This window comes from Lissotriton helveticus, chromosome 7 (genome assembly GCF_964261635.1).
Source record: "Lissotriton helveticus chromosome 7, aLisHel1.1, whole genome shotgun sequence".
Lineage (NCBI taxonomy): Eukaryota > Metazoa > Chordata > Amphibia > Caudata > Salamandridae > Lissotriton > Lissotriton helveticus.
The window spans coordinates 495,127,446-495,148,799 of NC_136068.1; the positions used below are offsets into that span (position 1 = coordinate 495,127,446).

General features: G+C 39.9%; 1 protein-coding gene across 2 annotated transcripts in view; it reads left to right on the forward strand.

Annotated features, from left to right (window-relative positions):
- The window catches only part of ZNF646 (zinc finger protein 646), a 141,343-nt gene that overhangs the window by 17,730 nt on the left and 102,259 nt on the right, over positions 1-21,354 (forward strand). The window contains exon 2 of one of the 2 annotated variants that reach the window (XM_078652490.1): positions 20,315-20,423. The exons of the other annotated variant lie outside the window; for it this stretch is intronic. The gene's annotated coding sequence lies outside the window, so the exon portion shown is untranslated. The remainder of the gene's footprint in view (positions 1-20,314; positions 20,424-21,354) is intronic. 2 annotated transcript variants of the gene reach the window in all.

The window sequence follows — 21,354 nt, forward strand, 5'->3', positions numbered from 1 at the left end:
GTAGTCCCTTCACAGGCTCCATGCAAATTAATACCCTGACACAGAAGTGTACCGCTTAGTGATCTTGCACAATTATTGCCACTAAGAAACACATTCTGGCCTTTATTACTAACACGTGTGTGTATAGGGCAGGTTCCATGTTGACTTAATGTACCCTTTACCCAACCTTTCATACTGGCCTGCCTGTATATATTTTTGGCAGTATTGAAACTGGAAAGTTGTTATCGGAATATTTATTATCCCATGTATTATCCATTCAATGACAGGTCGTTCTGACATTGTCAATGGTAATCTCTCAAGTTTTTCAATGCTCAGAATTGTATAGTCAGCACCCTTCTGTGCCAAACTGATTTGTTTATCAGTAAGGTTAAAGATATTAAATAGTGACGTTGTGTTGGCAATTACTATTCAGGAGATCATCGCGCGGACGGGCTACACCGGGATCAATAATCATTGCAGCCCCGCTTCTCAAGATGGGAACTTACACCTTTCCCGATATGCATCACAGCGTGACTCGCCCTCTATATAATTAATTGGGGACCGCAACAACTTCTCACTATCCAACTGGGCGCAGATCCAGGTGGCCACAGAAATCACTAGGAAACACCAACAAAATAGAATTCAATCGAAAATCTCCGGAAAAAGATATTAATCAAGGCTCCCTCCAGCCTTGCCAAAAGTATCAACTTGTACATACAGAATTCCTGAGGAAGGCTAACCGCCGAAACGCGTTGAAGGGGAATTAATTCTGTATTATTTGAAATAATTTATCTGGAATTTGTTTTGAATTGTAAAGCACTAATTTGTATTATACACATGTAAATAATTTTTCAGCCTGATATCAATCGCTTCAAATATGGGAATACAGTTTATAATTATAATAAAATAAAAGAAAAATATTTTCATACTAAATTTAATTAGGCATTGACTTTATTTTTTAGCGTTCACGAGTATGATGTAAATATGTGCACATAACCCGGTGCTAATTTCTATCTTTCTAAACTAGTCCCTTCACAGGCTCCATGCAAATTAATACCCTGAAACAGAAGTGTACCGCTTAGTGATCTTGCACAATTATTACCACTAAGAAACACATTCTGGCCTTTATTACTAACACATGTGTGTGTATAGGGCAGGTTCCATGTTGACTTAATGTACCCTTTACCCAACCTTTCATACTGGCCTGCCTGTATATATTTTTGGCAGTATTGAAACTGGAAAGTTGTTATCGGAATATTTATTATCCCATGTATTATCCATTCAATGACAGGTCGTTCTGACACTGTCAATGGTAATCTCTCAAGTTTTTCAATGCTCAGAATTGTATAGTCAGCACCCTTCTGTGCCAAACTGATTTGTTTATCAGTAAGGTTAAAGATATTAAATAGTGACGTTGTGTTGATTAAACGCCAAGGCACATAGCCTGAACGCAGATTTTGTAACGTCCAGCCAAGTTGTACAATAGAACGCAATTGGGACTGACCGTGTTGTAACATCAGTAAGTCTTGCGATATTATAGCGATTGCTGAAGACACAATACTGTCCAGTGAATATATTCTGGAGGACAGAGTCATTAACCCATTGTCCACAACAGAAAGTGATTTTTCCAAATTAAAACGGTCAATTTCCCGTATTTTTTCTGCTGTCTCAATTTGAGTTACTTTCCAAGCTTCATTGTAAGCTGCATATATAGAGGCCGCTATGAAACGTTTTTGACGCTGTTTGCGTGGTCCCATAATGAAATCACGCAAGTCAGCACCTTCTTGAAGTAAAGTTAGGTGTTGCTTAATTTCTGCCAGTGTGGATGTTTGTAGCCATTGAAGGCAGAGCTTGCCCACACTGTAAGTAGTTACTATCCCTGGATGTTGTCTTTGGGAATATCTAGGCTCTGGCCTGGTCAATTTGAACCCCTGTATTTTGTTCAGGAATCTGTCTTGACAGTTATTTGTGTCTGTGGGCCAGATCAACCATTGTTTCCAATCAGGATGTGTTCTGTTTTGGTTTAAAATATGGTTCACGTCTATCTCAACATCTATAGAGCTATTACTGTTCGTTGTTGGCTTTGGAATAGACGGTTTGTTTTAAGTCTTTGATTTTGGCTAAGCCAAGACAGGTAGTTTGTTGAATAGTGTCATTCAAAAATATACTTTGTTCTGGGATCATACAGGCTCTGAACAATGATTCTATACCTTGTACTTGCCAATCTTTTGTACCCCAAACAGTTTTTGTTTCAATGTTATTGTTCCAGAAATCAAAACCAAATGTATTCATTTGCTCAAAAAATGAATCTGAATATATCAATTTCGTGCTTGTAAGCATGGTCTTCATACCTGTCTTATTCGACAATTTGAAATAAAATGTTTCTGCATTACTTGTGTTAAACCCTGAAAAGTATGAATATTTATCATAAAATGTTTTAGAACTACCCTTTGGTGGAGTAGCACAATGTTCCCATTGGTTATAATTTAAAACATTTCTAGGTTGTGCAGATTTATGGAGATAATGGTTACCATAGTGGTTGTAGCAGAACATTTGATCATAATTAGACGAACCCTGCAAATAATCATGTTCTGTAAATTTAGCAGACATTACTAGGTCAGACATCATATCATTAATACTTTCAAAGTCCCAATCATCAGCAAATGTGCTTGGTTTTACAAAGTCACTTAACGAGATCTTAAATTGGTGTGGATACTTCAGGATTTCAACCGGGCCATAGATTTCATAATCAGTATTGTCCCATGCTACACCGCCTGGTATAGGATTGGCTGTGAAGTTTACTGAAGAAAGTTCTCTTTTCTTGACGTGTGAAGATGTGTGTGGTTTAAGGACCAAGTTGATTTTCTGGCTTGCTGTGTCCATTTTAGCAGATTTTCCCTCAATGAAATGTCCCAAGCATAGTACCATGATGAGCCAAAGTATGAGGACAAATGCACCTAATGTCACCCAAATTTCAATCCATGGAGAAGTCAGATAGGTTCCCTTTAGTTGATGAAAAAGTTCCTTTGCTTTGTCTTTAAAAGTTTTTGTTGATGGCTGTACTTCTGGTTCGCTTTGTTCTTCTGAAGAATCATCGAAGTTGATGAAGTAGCCAGATGCCGTTCTGTCAATTGTTCCAATTGCTTCTGGATTACTTTTTGCTTTTGGATTTTGCTTTGTTTCATTAGCAAAGTCTGTAGTTACATCATCGTAGGTTGTTGTTTCTTGATGAAAAGCTTTTATTTGGGTTTTAAGAGGTTCAAGTTCCATTGCTTTGTTGCATAATCCTTGTTGTTTCATTGTAGATTTTCCAAATGTGATCAGTCTTTCAGTTTGAACCTCTGTGGATGTAGCAAACTTTGGTGTTCTGCTACTTCTTGGGAGTCCACTTGGCCTACTATTTGTTATCGGCCACATTATTGTGGTTTAACCAGGTCGATGGATATGACTCGGTTCTCCTTTTTACCAGCAAGGGGCGGTAGTACTACTGATCTTGTCCCGTTGATAGACAAGACAGGAACTGCTTTTCTGTAAGAAGGCCCAAATTCCTTCTTTACTGCGATCTTTTCTCTGACCAGATCCCCGACTTTTGGAATCCAGACAGGCCTTGCTGGGACAGGTGGTTTTTCTTCAGTGGTTGTTGGCTGCTGTTTCAACTTTATGTTGCTCAGGTCTTTTCTTGTTTCATTTAAGTCCTGTAAAATAGCCAAGCGATCTTTGATATCAAAGCATTTTTCTTTAACCACTGAAGTCTGACTATCTAAGTCCTGGATTAACATTCTAGTCCCAAACAATAGTTCGTACGGACTGAGTCCTTTCAGAGAATTTCTTGGCAGGTTATTTAGACTACGTTGGACACTTATTAAATGTTTGACCCACCCAGCTCCTGAACCTAATACCTTTGCTGTTATAGATTGCTTTATGCCTTGGTTTTTTCTTTACACCATCCCGTTTCCCTCAGGAAGGAAGTGAGAAGAGTCCCGCAATGCAATGTTCATTCTGGCCTGGCCCCCCCCATAAGCTGTTTTAAAGCTAAAGGAAAGATTTTGGTCAGAACGTAACATGCTTCTAGCGTATATGCCATTATAGACTCGCAAATCTTTGTATAACAGTTCCGACGTCAGCCGAAAGTTGGGGTCTACTATATAAGTGAAAATAGTCTTTACATGTTAATGTGACGCATTATTCATACTGGTTTTTATTTTTTGTTGATTTGATACATTCTGGAGTGAAACGCCATGGTATTAAACCGTTTCTCTCGCCACTGCGATCTCTATTGCAGTCTGGGCAGTTTTTTACAAAAATGTGATGATGCAGGCTCATGCCTGGCCACCAGTACACTGATTGTAATTCTTCCAGAGAATCTTTTAGCTTAAGGTGTCTGAGACCCTCACCCATATGTGCGTCTGCTATTAACAAGCCTCTCCTTTCCGTGTTTGGAATTACTCTATCCCCCACTCCAGGGATTCGAGCAAAAGGGACTGAGTTTGCTTCGATTATGTATGTATAATTGAGTGGGTAATTGATCGGTAGCGCTGAGCAGTCGCCTTTTGATGACGTTTTTACTGCCAGCACAGTTTCCCCGTCAATGTATTTTACTGCACGCTTTTTTGTAGCTACGGAAGCCGATTTAGTTGCTACCGCTGTGGCTGTCTCAGCCAATGAATTCCCTGCAACGTGAACGCCATCACGCTGATGACTCAGTGAGTGTATCACGTGAGTTTTTGGTAGTTCTTTCTGTAAAAGAGCTACTTGTTCCCAAAGCACTTTTTGCTTTATTGTTGCACCTGTGTCATCTTTGTAACCGTTTTGAATCCATTTCTGTAAATCGTTATTGTATGATTTGACGCAGTAATACGAATCGCACACTATAAGTGTCGGGAATTCGCGATCGGCATTATCTAGCGCCATTTTTAACGCTATTATTTCAGTTTGTTGTTCTGAATTATTTTCCACTGAGTGTGTTTTTGTAAGTAGAGGTCTTAATTCACCTCCACGCCACACTTCTTTTACAATTTCGCATGTGGCGTTGTAAGCCAGCTCTCCCCAAACTGAGGGTTGAGCATGACCGTCTGTATATATTACACAGGCGTACTGTCGTAAAGGCAGAATGTCGATTGGCAGAGGGTATTCTTTCTCATATTCTAGATATTTTAATTCTTTCATTTCCGGGTCAAAATAGTATTTTATTTTGTCTGTAGCAACAGAATTTACCCATTGTATCCATTCTGGATTCAGTGCCGTTGTCGGTAAATTACATGGTGTTGTTAATGCCTCAAAAGCTGATTCTGCTGTTCTGACTGTAACCTGTCTACCGTCGGCTTGGTATTTTTCTTTTGTTACAGCTGTTTGAACCGCATGAACAATGTTTTCCTTAATGCTGAACCTTTTTTCAGCTTCTGTGTACAAATGTGATTTGTTTGCTATTGGTACCTTCTCTCCTTCATTAGAGGTCAGGTATGTGAATCCGCATCTTCCCGGGATGACTCGAATCACAAGGTTGCGTGTGTTGTCACGTGTTTGTAATGTTGTTTTAACTAACATATCTGTTTGTAAAGATCTCAAAATTTCTGTGTGTTTTTGAGTCCAATTGATTCTTTTAAAATCTGGTTTTATAAGATCATAGAGAGGTTTAACTCTCTCTGCATAATTTATAATGTAAGTTCTTCCGAAATTTAGGAAACCTAGAATTGATTGTAAGTTTTTTAGTGTTCTAGGTGCTTGGATTACAGCACATTTCTCTAGGAAATTGTCAGCCAGGCTTTTGCCTTCACTTGATAGTTCATATCCTAAAAACAGGACAGTTAGATGGGCAATTCTTGACTTTTTAAAGTTGAATTTGTAACCCTCTGCTGCGAACCCAAGTATTATGGTGTTCACTCTCTTCAAGTGAGTATCCTAGTCATCATCTGTTATATAGATGTCATCGACATAAGATAATGCCTCATCATCATATATTTGTAGTAACTCTGTTACTCTTGCTGAGAATAATCCTGGGCTGTTCTTAAACCCCTGGGGCAAAAACAGAATTTTTTTTGCGCGCCATTTATCGAGAACGCGGTCAAATATCTGCTCTCCGGTGCTATATTTTGACAGAAGAATCCATTAGAGATGTCTAATGTTGTTTTGTATTTTTTGCGCACTATGTTATTCATAAGTGCAGCACTATGCGAGTTTTGTACTGCAAAGGTTTTGCAACATGAGTTAAGGTGTCTGTAGTCCAAAATAAGACGATATGAATTGTCTGGTTTGGAGACAGGAAACAAAGGATTATTCATTTGTGAGGTGCAAGTTTCAATCACCCCCTGGTATTCAAGTTGATCTAGGATCTCTTTTACCCGTTTTCTAGCTTCTTGCTTAATTGGGTACTGCCTCTGAGCAGTAGGTTGTGATTTTAACTGGATTTTGTGAGGAGGAGAGTCCTCATCCCATCCCACATGGTTTTTATATAATGCAGGAGCTTGGGCTACTGCCCACTTTCTTGCAAGTGTATATTTTTTATGAATTGGAATATGATTTGAGAAGGCAGGCATAATCATTTCTTCGCCATGAGGGCACTCCCTGACAAACTCTGGTGGCCAGTCTCTTTCAGCTAGAAGGATATCATAGCCTTTGGAGAGATTATCCCAAAAGAGACCCCTTATTTTCCTAGTCTTATCCCCCTCTATACGCAATGTTATTTCATATATTTTATGTGGTTTGCTAACTCTGGTATCTGCAGTTTCCACCTGAATGTATTCATTCGTGTCCACTGTCTCCAGATGATTCATAAAGATCTTGCGAGCTATGCTCACTTCTGCTGCGCTGTCTAGCATTGTCTGAGCCCATTCTCCGTTTTTCAGCTGTGTCCTCAGTATTCTCGGCATGGTTGATTACTTTAATACTGGCTACCTTCTTTTTTGGAAACTGTAATTTTTTATTTGGATGAGCAGGTTCCTTGTCTTTGGACTTGACGTGCTCTTCCCTGTGTTCTGATCGTCCTCTTCTTTCCGATTTCTGCAAGGAAGTCTGAAAAGATTGAGAGGGACGTGTATCAATATCTTGATATTTATCAGGTTTCTTCAGATTATCCCTATTTCTAAGGTTGTATTTTTTCTCAGAGGGCTCCCTTTGGGGAGACTTGTGTCCTTGGTCCGGAGATCTTTCCCTCCGCCGAGGAGACCTTCCTCTGGACTGGAATCTTTTTTCTTTAGGAGTGGATTGTTTATTTCCATCCCAGCTCTTTTTTTGAGTGTTTAGATTATTTTTAATAAATACTTTTTCAGGTTTTTCTATTAGTTGGGGTTTCACTGGTTTCCCACCCAAACTATCTCTTCCTAGTTCTTCATAGGATTTTTCTATGATTCTGGCAATTTCAAATGGTTGGTCTGCTATATCTGTCTCTTTCAACCTCTGGCGGATCGCCACATTTGCTGCTTCTCCCTTTATATTGGCTAATAATATTGCCGAGACCTGCTTGAAGTCTTTTAGTAATTTCATACCAAGAGTTAAAGCAGGTTCTGGACCGTATTCATCTTGAATTTGTTTTAGCACATCTGGTATTACTGACATGGATGGAACACCATGTGTTTTTGTGTAAATGGAAGCAAAGACTGTACCCCAAGTGTCACAGTCCTCCACATGTGGTGCGATTCCCATTGGAAGACAGATAGTCAGAATCCTGTGTTTCTCAACCGGGGCGGTATCTGGAAATACCGCCTCTATTTGAGTGATTTTTTGTGCTAACCAGACTGGAATTTGTTCCCGTTTTGTGGGTACTTTACCTAGACAGGACTGTATGTTCTGTGGTGTAATTTTATTTGTGTTCCCCTGATGAGGGATCAGCTGTGGAATTTTAATAGCTGGTTGGACTGTTGAAGTCCGCATTACATATTGGACTAATTGTCTATGTATTTTAATTAATTGTTTTAGCTGTGCTAAAAGATCTGGTGCAGGCATTTCTACAATGTCTGGATGTGGTGTGTATCCGGCTAGGACCGGCCACGTTGCTCCTGGTCTACCTAGTGGACCGAGCCTGGTGATGTGATTATTATGTTTTAGGGCGCCATTAAACCAGAGCAGGTGCTCTTGGTATTTGAGTGGTATTTCCACCTCCTCGAAAGGAGTGTACTCATTAGGAGGTTCCTCTATTTTGTAATAGTGGAAGTCCTTTGTTACAGCGTTTGCTGCTGGAAAGTTTGTCCATGAATAGAATACCTCTGTCTGCCAATATTCGTGTGCCTCAATTACGAATATGACTGTACCACCTCTCGTGTCAGCCCATTTTCTATAAGTTTTAAAGTTATAGATTTCCTTATGTTGACCGGGATGAGTATTGCCTCCGGGTCTTGCTGTAGGAGACTATTGTCAGCCGCTAGGAGTTGAGCTGCTATTCTAGCTGTCTCCCTTTCTTCTTCAGCTTGTGACATTCTAATGTCAAGAAAGTTATTTTATTTATTTGCAGATCAGGTTTCTATGGAAACAAAGATTAGATGCACAATATTTTGGAACAGTGTATCCTTCAACGTTGAATAAACCAAGAACCATACATAGGAGTCTCCTCCTACTAAGTTTGGCGGATTTAACCTTTCACCCACTCCAGACGTCTTTGGAGTATTATGGGGAAAAGGGGTCTGTGTGAAAAAGCACGACTGAGTTACTCTAATGTCTTACGTTAGATTTATCGCCTATCCAAACCGTTGGGCGCCATGTAGTGTAGTTCCTATTATGCCAATAGGCTCTGCGCATTGGAATAATATCTTCAATAGTATAGACGTAGGACAGAGGTTAACTAGGTCTTCTACTGACGATATTAGACTTAAAGTTTAGTGTTTGCCAGCTAGCTCAGAGTTCACTAGAAACTTTCTCGAATAGACAAGGAGGAGTTTAACCTCCCTGGATAGACAAGAAGGGATTTAGATTCTGACAACCATAGAACATGACAACTTTGCTCTCCCCTAATCAAGAGTGTATCTCTAGAGTCGTGTGAAAACAAAAGACAACTTATTTTACTCAGTCAGTTCAGTGCATTCTTAGTTTCACCAGATTGTAGAGAAAAGGAAGAGACGGGCGTGTTCAATAAAAGATGTTATTTATTGATCAGTCTCCTTTCTCATACAAGAGAAATGAATCGCTATTATTGCAATACTTATAGTTAAGTAAAGTGCATACAGTAATAACAGAATTATAAAATAATACTGTAAAAGCATTGATATGGTTTCTTAGCCATATGATACTTAAAATGGATAAAATAGATACATACATATATACATTGACTAATCGTACTCAACTGGTGCTTCTAACTACGCCTACCCCAATGTACCTGACCTAAGCCTAATACGTGGGCGGGAGTAGATAAGTAGCAGTTTAAGTTAAGTTTGTTTTGCCAAGGGTCTGCTTCAAGAATTCTCTGCAAGGGGTTATTCAGTTCAGTACCTGGGATTTAGAAGGCTAGAGGGCTGGTATCTCTATCTCAGGTCTTGATATCCCAGCTGCCCGCAAGGGCGGCTTGGAAGCGCCGGAGCTGGATTTCTCGGCAGGAGAAAAGGCAGCGTCTCTCTCTCAGCACGTCAGAAAGGAGGGGCAGCGTCTGTGGGCTTCGCTGTCAGCTGGGCTCCTCGGCAAGTCTCGCTGCTCCAATCTTGTCACCACCTCGTGTGTTTGCTTAAGGCAATGTCGGTATTATTTATACCTGAAAGGTGCCGGGATTGACGTAAGGATGGACATAAATACGTCAATAAGGATGTCATACGAACTGGTCGTTCGCACATTCTTTACTGAAGTTCTCGGCTAAATCAAAACAATGCCTGTGGGGATTTCCCAGGTCGTGGTAGGTTTGATTTGTTTTGAGAACACTGTATGCCTATTAGGGGGCTGGAGAAATAGTGCTTGCCTAATGAGATGGCATGCGCTATGACCTAATCAGATAACGGGCTTCTGTGCCGTTGTATGGCTAATCAGATAACGGGTTTCTGTGCAGTTGAATGGCTGCTAGTTAATTATTAACCAGACAAGGGTCAGAAATAGGGGGATCGATACAGTACCCATAGTAAATACATCACACCCACTCCACGTAATCTATGTCCATATTTACAAATCTAGGCATAGTAAACAAAACAAGTAGTGCATGTGTATACCGAACCACCCCAAAATACAATCAAATGTATTTTGAAAATTGGAAATGCGAAATACACGAAAAGATGAGTATAGTTACTATATGCACTTCAAGCAGTATAATAATGCTACATCTAATACGCATATTTTGAAATCAGCATGAACGAAATGCGGAAATTACACATGAAATGGCTCTTAATACAGAAGAAAAAAATTCGAGACCATCTCATCACAAAAATGAACATGCTAGAGGGTAGCTAATGTCTCTAGAGTAGCTAAAAATAGAAATTTTGTTCTCTAGGAATAGTTTCACTTTAAGCAGAAGATAAGTGTCCCACAAAATCGTAAATATTTTTGGAAATGGAAGGGGAAAAAAAATGTCTCGCTTTCTGTAAAAACTGGTGAGAAAATTTCTTATTGCTTTATTTTCAAAGTTGAAGGCCAAATACAGGGTGTAGGGAACGCCGTGTGCTAGTTTCCTCAAAGTCATTCTTTCTGCTCTGGTGAAAACATCATATTGTTGAGACTTTCGAAAAAACTGTCAACTGCTTCTTGCGAAAGTTCCACTAACTCGGAAAAAGTTTGTAACATGCATTCATGAGCATGATTGCCTTCATTGATGTTTCGATCAGCATAGCTGACAGAAGGTCGTACCTGATCGATGCTGCTTTCATCTTGTACTTCACAACTCTTCAATCGTAGTGGTGAAGTCTCCACGAATGCCGTCATCAGGATTGGTAGCCGCTGGGGACAGCACAATGCATGAGCCGTTACCGGACCCAACAAAGTCTCTGCGTCCATTGGCACATCCGATTGTAGTGTCAGACAGGTGTCCAACACGCATTCTTCGCCGCATAGCAAGCACCTTAATACAGGCATAACACAACTTTGCCACATCGGTCTAAATGAAAGAAACCAAGTCATGTTTAAATCTCGTAGCCGTGCTAGTCCAAGGACTTTAGTTATGCGGTCCCGATAGCCAATAGCTCGGATTGTTTCTTCCATTGTCGCTGGTGTCTTGTCTGTGACGTGGTTTGCCATAGCGAAGTAACAGGATCAAAAATAGGATGCCTGCCGCAAGTCCCAAAAGGAGAGGAAGTCCGCCAAAGATGGAATGGACAAAATCAGGAAAAATACCCAGGATGGCTTTGAATGGGGTTAAAGCTCCCGAAAACACTGTCTTAAATACACTCGCGATTCCACTTGTATCAGAAATATTTAAGATTTCGCTCAGTATTTCTGCGAAATGTATGGGGGAATTGGTTGATAACAGTGAATGAATCTCAGCATTTGTCCTTGCAACTTGGAGATCATACGTTTCTTTTGATGACGTTAACATGGTTGGCGTCTGTAGGAGCACTGTCTTCATTCTGCTTAAAGTATCAATTCGAATAGAAGAAATTTTCAAACTGGGCCATAACCTTGCCTCCCTGTCTCGGGCATCGTTTGGGAACAATACTCGTTCACAGCACATGACCTTCGTAGTCACGGTTATGAGATAAGGTTTTCCGGGCAGCAGACTGCAACATCTGCGATCTACAATTAGAATGTAACTCCCGTTCGAGAGTCTCCTAAAGAATGGTTCTATTTGTGTTGCAGGTGTGCCTAGCTGGTGACATGAAAGGTTATTTGTAGTCCCTTCACAGGCTCCATGCAAATTAATACCCTGACACAGAAGTGTACCGCTTAGTGATCTTGCACAATTATTGCCACTAAGAAACACATTCTGGCCTTTATTACTAACACGTGTGTGTATAGGGCAGGTTCCATGTTGACTTAATGTACCCTTTACCCAACCTTTCATACTGGCCTGCCTGTATATATTTTTGGCAGTATTGAAACTGGAAAGTTGTTATCGGAATATTTATTATCCCATGTATTATCCATTCAATGACAGGTCGTTCTGACATTGTCAATGGTAATCTCTCAAGTTTTTCAATGCTCAGAATTGTATAGTCAGCACCCTTCTGTGCCAAACTGATTTGTTTATCAGTAAGGTTAAAGATATTAAATAGTGACGTTGTGTTGATTAAACGCCAGCAGCGTGCAGACTGGAGTTCGGTCTAAGGAGCAGTTGGGTGCAGGGATTATGTGCCCTGGTACGTTGGGTGGCCTCACTTGCCAGAGCAGAACCGGGGACGATGAGAGCTCTTCTGAAAAGTGAATTATTAGGCAACTTTAAAGAGTTTTCACAACTTATAAAGAACTTCAGAAAAGCGGTGACTCTTCTGAAACTAGATGAAAGTACTTTGTTCCTGCACTCTCGAGCACAACTAAAAATCTTGCTAAAACAGGCATCCTGGGAACTAGGCTTTCAACTAGATAAGAATGAGATACAAAGAAAAGGTGGTTGTGATCTCCTTATTAATTCATATGTTGCCAAGAAAGCCCAAGCCTACGTATTATGGAATATACCTCATGGCATTAGAAGGTTGTGGTTTCTCATTCGTCATGACCTATTGCCTTTGAATATTCTTTTATCCAAATGGTATGGAATATCGAAAATGTGTAATTTTTGCAACCTAAGTATACAGGATCGTATGCATGTTTTATTAATTTGCCCGGCACTTCGTACTTTGCGCCTTAAATGGCTAAAACCAATTTGCATTCGCTTGGGTATTTCCAATGTAAATATCTTCCTACAATTTTTGTACTCGCCTTTAAATGAAATGTTCTGCTTCTACATTTTTAAATTTTTTAAAGGATTTTTAGATATTTATTAATATGCTACAAAAATCTCGTCGGCCCCTTTGTGGTACTCTTGTTAATGGATGAATCATGGACTTGTATAACATGTGTTTGTGGAATATTCTGTTTGAATTGGTAGTTATTCTTGAACATGATGAATGTGTCTCTTTTATATTTTATTTCTAATATGCCATATGTGTTTTCTTTTATCTTTTATGTGGCCCTCATCGAGAGCCAAAACATAAATAAATAAACTTTGAAACTTTGATTAAACGCCAAGGCACATAGCCTGAACGCAGATTTTGTAACGTCCAGCCAAGTTGTACAATAGAACGCAATTGGGACTGACCGTGTTGTAACATCAGTAAGTCTTGCGATATTATATCGATTGCTGAAGACACAATACTGTCCAGTGAATATATTCTGGAGGACAGAGTCATTAACCCATTGTCCACAACAGAAAGTGATTTTTCCAAATTAATACGGTCAATTTCCCGTATTTTTTCTGCTGTCTCAATTTGAGTTACTTTCCAAGCTTCATTGTAAGCTGCATATATAGAGGCCACTATGAAACGTTTTTGACGCTGTTTGCGTGGTCCCATAATGAAATCACGCAAGTCAGCACCTTCTTGAAGTAAAGTTAGGTGTTGCTTAATTTCTGCCAGTGTGGATGTTTGTAGCCATTGAAGGCAGAGCTTGCCCACACTGTAAGTAGTTACTATCCCTGGATGTTGTCTTTGGGAATATCTAGGGTCTGGCCTGGTCAATTTGAACCCCTGTATTTTGTTCAGGAATCTGTCTTGACAGTTATTTGTGTCTGTGGGCCAGATCAACCATTGTTTCCAATCAGGATGTGTTCTGTTTTGGTTTAAAATATGGTTCACGTCTATCTCAACATCTATAGAGCTATTACTGTTCGTTGTTGGCTTTGGAATAGACGGTTTGTTTTAAGTCTTTGATTTTGGCTAAGCCAAGACAGGTAGTTTGTTGAATAGTGTCATTCAAAAATATAATTTGTTCTGGGATCATACAGGCTCTGAACAATGATTCTATACCTTGTACTTGCCAATCTTTTGTACCCCAAACAGTTTTTGTTTCAATGTTATTGTTCCAGAAATCAAAACCAAATGTATTCATTTGCTCAAAAAATGAATCTGAATATATCAATTTCGTGTTTGTAAGCATGGTCTTCATACCTGTCTTATTCGACAATTTGAAATAAAATGTTTCTGCATTACTTGTGTTAAACCCTGAAAAGTATGAATATTTATCATAAAATGTTTTAGAACTACCCTTTGGTGGAGTAGCACAATGTTCCCATTGGTTACAATTTAAAACATTTCTAGGTTGTGCAGATTTATGGAGATAATGGTTACCATAGTGGTTGTAGCAGAACATTTGATCATAATTAGACGAACCCTGCAAATAATCATGTTCTGTAAATTTAGCAGACATTACTAGGTCAGACATCATATCATTAATACTTTCAAAGTCCCAATCATCAGCAAATGTGCTTGGTTTTACAAAGTCACTTAACGAGATCTTAAATTGGTGTGGATACTTCAGGATTTCAACCGGGCCATAGATTTCATAATCAGTATTGTCCCATGCTACACCGCCTGGTATAGGATTGGCTGTGAAGTTTACTGAAGAAAGTTCTCTTTTCTTGATGTGTGTGGTTTAAGGACCACGTTGATTTTCTGGCTTGCTGTGTCCATTTTAGCAGATTTTCCCTCAATGAAATGTCCCAAGCATAGTACCATGATGAGCCAAAGTATGAGGACAAATGCACCTAATGTCACCCAAATTTCAATCCATGGAGAAGTCAGATAGGTTCCCTTTAGTTGATGAAAAAGTTCCTTTGCTTTGTCTTTAAAAGTTTTTGTTGATGGCTGTACTTCTGGTTCGCTTTGTTCTTCTGAAGAATCATCGAAGTTGATGAAGTAGCCAGATGCCGTTCTGTCAATTGTTCCAATTGCTTCTGGATTACTTTTTGCTTTTGGATTTTGCTTTGTTTCATTAGCAAAGTCTGTAGTTACATCATCGTAGGTTGTTGTTTTCTTGATGAAAAGCTTATATTTGGGTTTTAAGAGGTTCAAGTTCCATTGCTTTGTTGCATAGTCCTTGTTGTTTCATTGTAGATTTTCCAAATGTGATCAGTCTTTCAGTTTGAACCTCTGTGGATGTAGCAAACTTTGGTGTTCTGCTACTTCTTGGGAGTCCACTTGGCCTACTATTTGTTATCGGCCACATGATTGTGGTTTAACCAGGTCGATGGATATGACTCGGTTCTCCTTTTTACCAGCAAGGGGCGGTAGTACTACTGATCTTGTCCCGTTGATAGACAAGACAGGAACTGCTTTTCTGTAAGAAGGCCCAAATTCCTTCTTTACCGCGATCTTTTCTCTGACCAGATCCCCGACTTTTGGAATCCAGACAGGCCTTGCTGGGACAGGTGGTTTTTCTTCAGTGGTTGTTGGCTGCTGTTTCAACTTTATGTTGCTCAGGTCTTTTCTTGTTTCATTTAAGTCCTGTAAATAGCCAAGCGATCTTTGATATCAAAGCATTTTTCTTTAACCACTGAAGTCTGACTATCTAAGTCCTGGATTAACATTCTAGTCCCAAACAATAGTTCGTACGGACTGAGTCCTTTCAGAGAATTTCTTGGCAGGTTATTTAGACTACGTTGGACATTTATTAAATGTTTGACCCTCCCAGCTCCTGAACCTAATACCTTTGCTGTTATAGATTGCTTTATGCCTTGGTTTTTTCTTTACACCATCCCGTTTCCCTCAGGAAGGAAGTGAGAAGAGTCCCGCAATGCAATGTTCATTCTGGCCAGGCCCCCCCATAAGCTGTTTTAAAGCTAAAGGAAAGATTTTGGTCAGAACGTAACATGCTTCTAGCGTATATGCCATTATAGACTCGCAAATCTTTGTATAACAGTTCCGACGTCAGCCGAAAGTTGGGGTCTACTATATAAGTGAAAATAGTCTTTACATGTTAATGTGACGCATTATTCATACTGGTTTTTATTTTTTGTTGATTTGATACATTCTGGAGTGAAACGCCATGGTATTAAACAGTTTCTCTCGCCACTGCGATCTCTATTGCAGTCTGGGCAGTTTTTTACAAAAATGTGATGATGCAGGCTCATGCCTGGCCACCAGTACACTGATTGTAATTCTTCCAGAGAATCTTTTAGCTTAAGGTGTCTGAGACCCTCACCCATATGTGCGTCTGCTATTAACAAGCCTCTCCTGTCCGTGTTTGGAATTACTCTATCCCCCACTCCAGGGATTCGAGCAAAAGGGACTGAGTTTGCTTCGATTATGTATGTATAATTGAGTGGGTAATTGATCGGTAGCGCTGAGCAGTCGCCTTTTGATGACGTTTTTACTGCCAGCACAGTTTCCCCGTCAATGTATTTTACTGCACGCTTTTTTGTAGCTACGGAAGCCGATTTAGTTGCTACCGCTGTGGCTGTCTCAGCCAATGAATTCCCTGCAACGTGAACGCCATCACGCTGATGACTCAGTGAATGTATCACGTGAGTTTTTGGTAGTTCTTTCTGTAAAAGAACTACTTGTTCCCAAAGCACTTTTTGCTTTATTGTTGCACCTGTGTCATCTTTGTAACCGTTTTGAATCCATTTCTGTAAATCGTTATTGTATGATTTGACGCAGTAATACGAATCGCACACTATAAGTGTCGGGAATTCGCGATCGGCATTATCTAGCGCCATTTTTAACGCTATTATTTCAGTTTGTTGTTCTGAATTATTTTCCACTGAGTGTGTTTTTGTAAGTAGAGGTCTTAATTTACCTCCGCGCCACACTTCTTTTACAATTTCGCATGTGGCGTTGTAAGCCAGCTCTCCCCAAACTGAGGGTTGAGCATGACCGTCTGTATATTATAACACAGGCGTACTGTCGTAAAGGCAGAATGTCGATTGGCAGAGGGTATTCTCTCTCATATTCTAGATATTTTAATTCTTTCATTTCCGGGTCAAAATAGTATTTTACTTTGTCTGTAGCAACAGAATTTACCCATTGTATCCATTCTGGATTCAGTGCAGTTGTTGGTAAATTTTTTAGCATTGGTAACAGTATTTTTTTAAAACTTTATTTATTTAATTTTCTCTTGCATGCAGTCAGACAAGCATTACAGTGCAACTATGTAACAATAACATTTTGATCCCATGTACCTTTTTGCTGGATATTATTGTCATACAACACCAACTTTCAATGTCGATACATATGCACGTTGCTATTCCATGCGTTTCCAATGTTGTGAGGAGCATAGGCTCATATATAAACCATCGCCATTAAAAGCGTATGTCTTCTGTTTTTATTCAAAGCGTACAACTCTATCCCTCTCCGATTCTGGCCGCTCTTTTGTGCCATGTAAGTCCTATACGGGCCCCGTATGTCTTTGGGTCTACGCCTTTTTGGGATTAGGGATTGTGTGGAGCAAAAGGCCAGGTCTGTAAACCATTCTGCAGTGTTAGTTATAGTAATCATAGTTTAGAATGATCCCTCATGCCATGGATCTCCATTTTTGCACCTTTAAATGTGTGTGGCCCTCCCCTGACGTAAATGAACCAAACTTAGGACAAGCTGCCTTCAAATATCAACCTTCCTTTCAACATGTCAAATTTGGTGCATATTGGTCAAGGGATTTAAAAGTTACAAGAGGGCGGGGTAGGTAGGGGTCCTAACAACTCAAGCAACACTGATTAAAAGTATACTACATTTTCCCGCCGTGTAGTTAGTCCTTGCGCCCATTCAATGCCTTTTCTTGGTCGAGTGATTTTTTTTTCTTTTTTCATTGAGCCTTTTTTTAATTTCTGATTTGATAAAGCCGCTGTAGCCAGACCTTGAGTGAGCAACAGAAAAGAACATTCAGAAGCACCACTGATTGGGCAGACGTTGGATGCTTCGCTTGTAAAAAGTCCTAACTGCAGGACTGATTTGGTTTTAGTGTCAATCAAGTGATCACAACTATGTGCTTGATCTGTTTATTATTTTAAGTTACGACAAAGGCAATAGACGAGGTGTATTGCAAAGAGCATTATGTTAAAGCCAACAGTCATTCATGGGTGGATTGTTGTTGCACTGCTAAAGTCTACAGAGCGGTATTTTGTAACGCATTACAGTAATGGACATGGGTCCTGTGAGGATTACTCACTCAGACAAGCCATGCATGGAGACGGTTTGTTCTTTGATAATCCTTATTAGCCCCTCTTAGGCGGATATTTTTTTGCATGCAGTTTTGTATATATTGTATTTTAATACTGAATGCCTAATAATTGCCTTGTTGGAATGCCCATTACAGTAAGCCTGAGTTGGTTATGGCGACCAACTACTGATAAAGACTATAGGCCTCGTTGGTTTTGTTCACATATGTCCGATGTCACGTCTGTTATGTTTATTATGAAAACTTATGACAAAGGCGGTAGGCCTGATTTGTTGTGAAAAGGATATGTTAGGCAAATAGGCATTTAGGAGTGGATTGTTAGAACACTATGTTAAAGCCTTTAATTAGAGGTTTTTCATGGAATCTCATAAATTACCATAGCAACCAAGGTTTTGGGTAATGAATACCCACTTTTACAAGCCCTGCCCTGGGCCTAGAAGAGGTGCACTGTGATAAACCTTGTAGTGCCCTTTTAGAAGGGCTGTATTTTGTTTTTCTGACTCTAATTTTCTATATATGTGTCATTCTGTGACTATAAGTCTGATAGTTAACCTATGGGGCATCTTATGCTAAACGCAGTAGGTCAATTGGTTATGATGCCAATCACTGATAAAGGCTATAAGTTCTCTGTGAAAAGTTATGTCCAGTGCTTATTTTGAGCCTGTGGTTTCCAGTGCTCATCACCGATACTTAATCATCAACTCCGGCCCTTTTTATGAGCACCAGTTAAGGACACATTCATTTATAGTAGGCCCAGGAGATTACGTGATTTGTGCAGAATCACACAATGTTGAGCTGACGCCAAGACTCAAACCTGTTTTCTCAGCTCGAAAGTCTGCAGCTCTAGCCATGCTCCACATACACTCCCCGTTTTCATGGTTCTGTTTTAAGCGGTGCTAACAGGAGAAATGGGCTGGTGCAAGCTGCCTACCAACGAGAGCCCAGGCACTTATTTGTTTTTATAATTTAACTGCTTCCATGCTCATGACGGAGCCGCTCCGTCATGAGCCTCGGTTGAGCTGCGCTCATGACGGAGCGGTTCCATCATGGCCCGCTCGGGGCGCCTGCGCTGCGCGAATTCCGCGCCTGCGCTGGACGTTCCATTGAGCGGGCGGGGCCATGGCGGAACCGCTCCGTCATGAGCACAGCTCAACCGAGGCTCGTGACGGAGCGGTTCCGTCACGAGCATGCGAGCGCCGCTCGGCCCCCCTAGCGCTGCGGCGGAATTGCCGCCGCAGCGAAGGGGTTAACCACAGCATAAGTTTGATATGTTTAATATTAAAAATGTAATAGAAAGGTAGCAGGCTTGGCTTATATATTGTGAAAAGTATTTGTTAAAGTCAGCAGGACCTTAAGTATGGATTCTTATTAAATTGCCTTAAAGGCTGTAAACAGCTAATCTGTTACACAAACTTTTACAGATTACTGTAATAAGCAAGCGTTTTAGTGTTGGGAACTGACAAACCCTGAAAATGGAAGGTTATTTTTGTAATATTCCTTGTTAACCTTTTTTTCGAAAGTGGTTTTATTACGTGTAATTTTGTTTTGTTACGTGTCATTTTGTACATACTTTTAATTTTATGACTAGTGGCTTTTTTGTGGGAAAGCTTATGCTCGATGCAGTAGGCCTAGGATGGTCCATTGGAGGGAAAAAAAAATTCATGTGTCGGATATGTTTCTATTGAAAAACTGGCAAAGACAGTAGGCCAGGATTATTTATTCTGAAAACTGTATGTTAAAGCCATATTTTATGGTGGATTGTTATTACACTATATAGATAGATTTTTTTTACATGGGATATCGCAGATTACCGTAGTAGGCAAGGGTTTGGATGTTGGCAACTCCCACTGACAAATCCTGGAGGTAAAATATTTTTACTGTGATAATACTCGGTAATGCCTCCGAGGAAGATTTGTATTTTGTTTGCCAGGTGCAATTTTATATATTGGTAATTTTATGATTCTATGCCTGATGGTTGCCTTACTGAAAAGTTTATGCTCAATTGGAATTGGAATTGGAAAGGTATTTGTAAAGCGCATGGCTACCAAGAGGCCTCCCAGCGCTGGTAATACAGTGGATCAGGGTTGGTCATGATGACAAGTCATTTTTAAAGGATATAGGTATGGTTGTTTCATTGGGTAAAGTTATGTCAAAGGTAAATCAGTAATAAAAAGTTTCAAGAAAGCCAATAAGCATGTATTCATTTAATTGCTTGATAGCCTGTGCATCAGTGCCCGAATACAGGTGCACTCCATTGCTGTGGCCAGTGAGCCAGTCATTTCATTTTCTAGTTGATCTTTTTCTTTACCCCGTTAATTTCTTTCCTTCTCCTTACATTTTATTCTTATGTTTTTAGAGCATACTGCAACCTGTGCTACTGGACCTCTCGCATGCTGCTCATTTCATCTTCAGTGCGCCACATCTGGTGCGACTAAAGCTTCTAAACCAGGCTGTCGTTTGGAATGGTATTGTCTATAGTGGACTATTCTTTATTTTTTTCTTTTTTTTTTCTTTCTTCTTTCAAGATGGCCAATGCGTTGCTTATAAATGTGGTAGCCATGTTGGAATTTTTAAATTTGGGGAGAGGATTTAGCCTAACGACTAGGGCGGTCGATGTCAAATCTGGGGAACCGGGTTTGAGTCTCCGCAATGACGCTCAACATCCTGTGATTCTGGGCAAATCACTTATTCTCTCAGTGCCTAACAAAAATGAATATGTCCTTGTGTAACGCAACTGGTGCTCATGTAAAGTGATTTGATACCTGATTCCTTCGATCATTGGAAGATGGCGGCCCACTGCAACTGCCAAGTGTCCAGTGTGCAAGTGCCATTATTGTATATTGTTTGTGTTATTGAATGATCCTATACAATCAATGGAATTTGAGGATATTGCGCATGCATTAAGACACTTACACTAAACATTACAATCTAAACCATGCTGAAACTCTACATGAATTCCCAAACACTAGTTGGCCTCACAGTTCCCTCTCTCACACATATACAGGTTATAACTGATACTGGATGCAAAAATCAGATATATTGAAATGTTTACAACATGAGACTAAACACACCATAAACTCAGCATGGGACAGGGTGAAATGCCCTCTTATTTTCGAAGGTGGTCACTCCGTCTAGGGATTTAAATAAGCCAGGACATGGCAGAGGAATACTGGACAAATGCCAAGGTTTTTGGTCGTCAAATTATGGAAACTACTAAGTTCCAAATGCCCTTGAAAGGACATACAGTTATTACGAAAATGGTCATGATACTCAGGATATTATATGTAATTGAGAATATGTCAGTGCTGATTCCTGAACACAATTTGAAGACTCTAGACTCACTATTGCAAACACTCCTATGGCCATGCAATTACTGCTTGAACAGATTGGGAATGC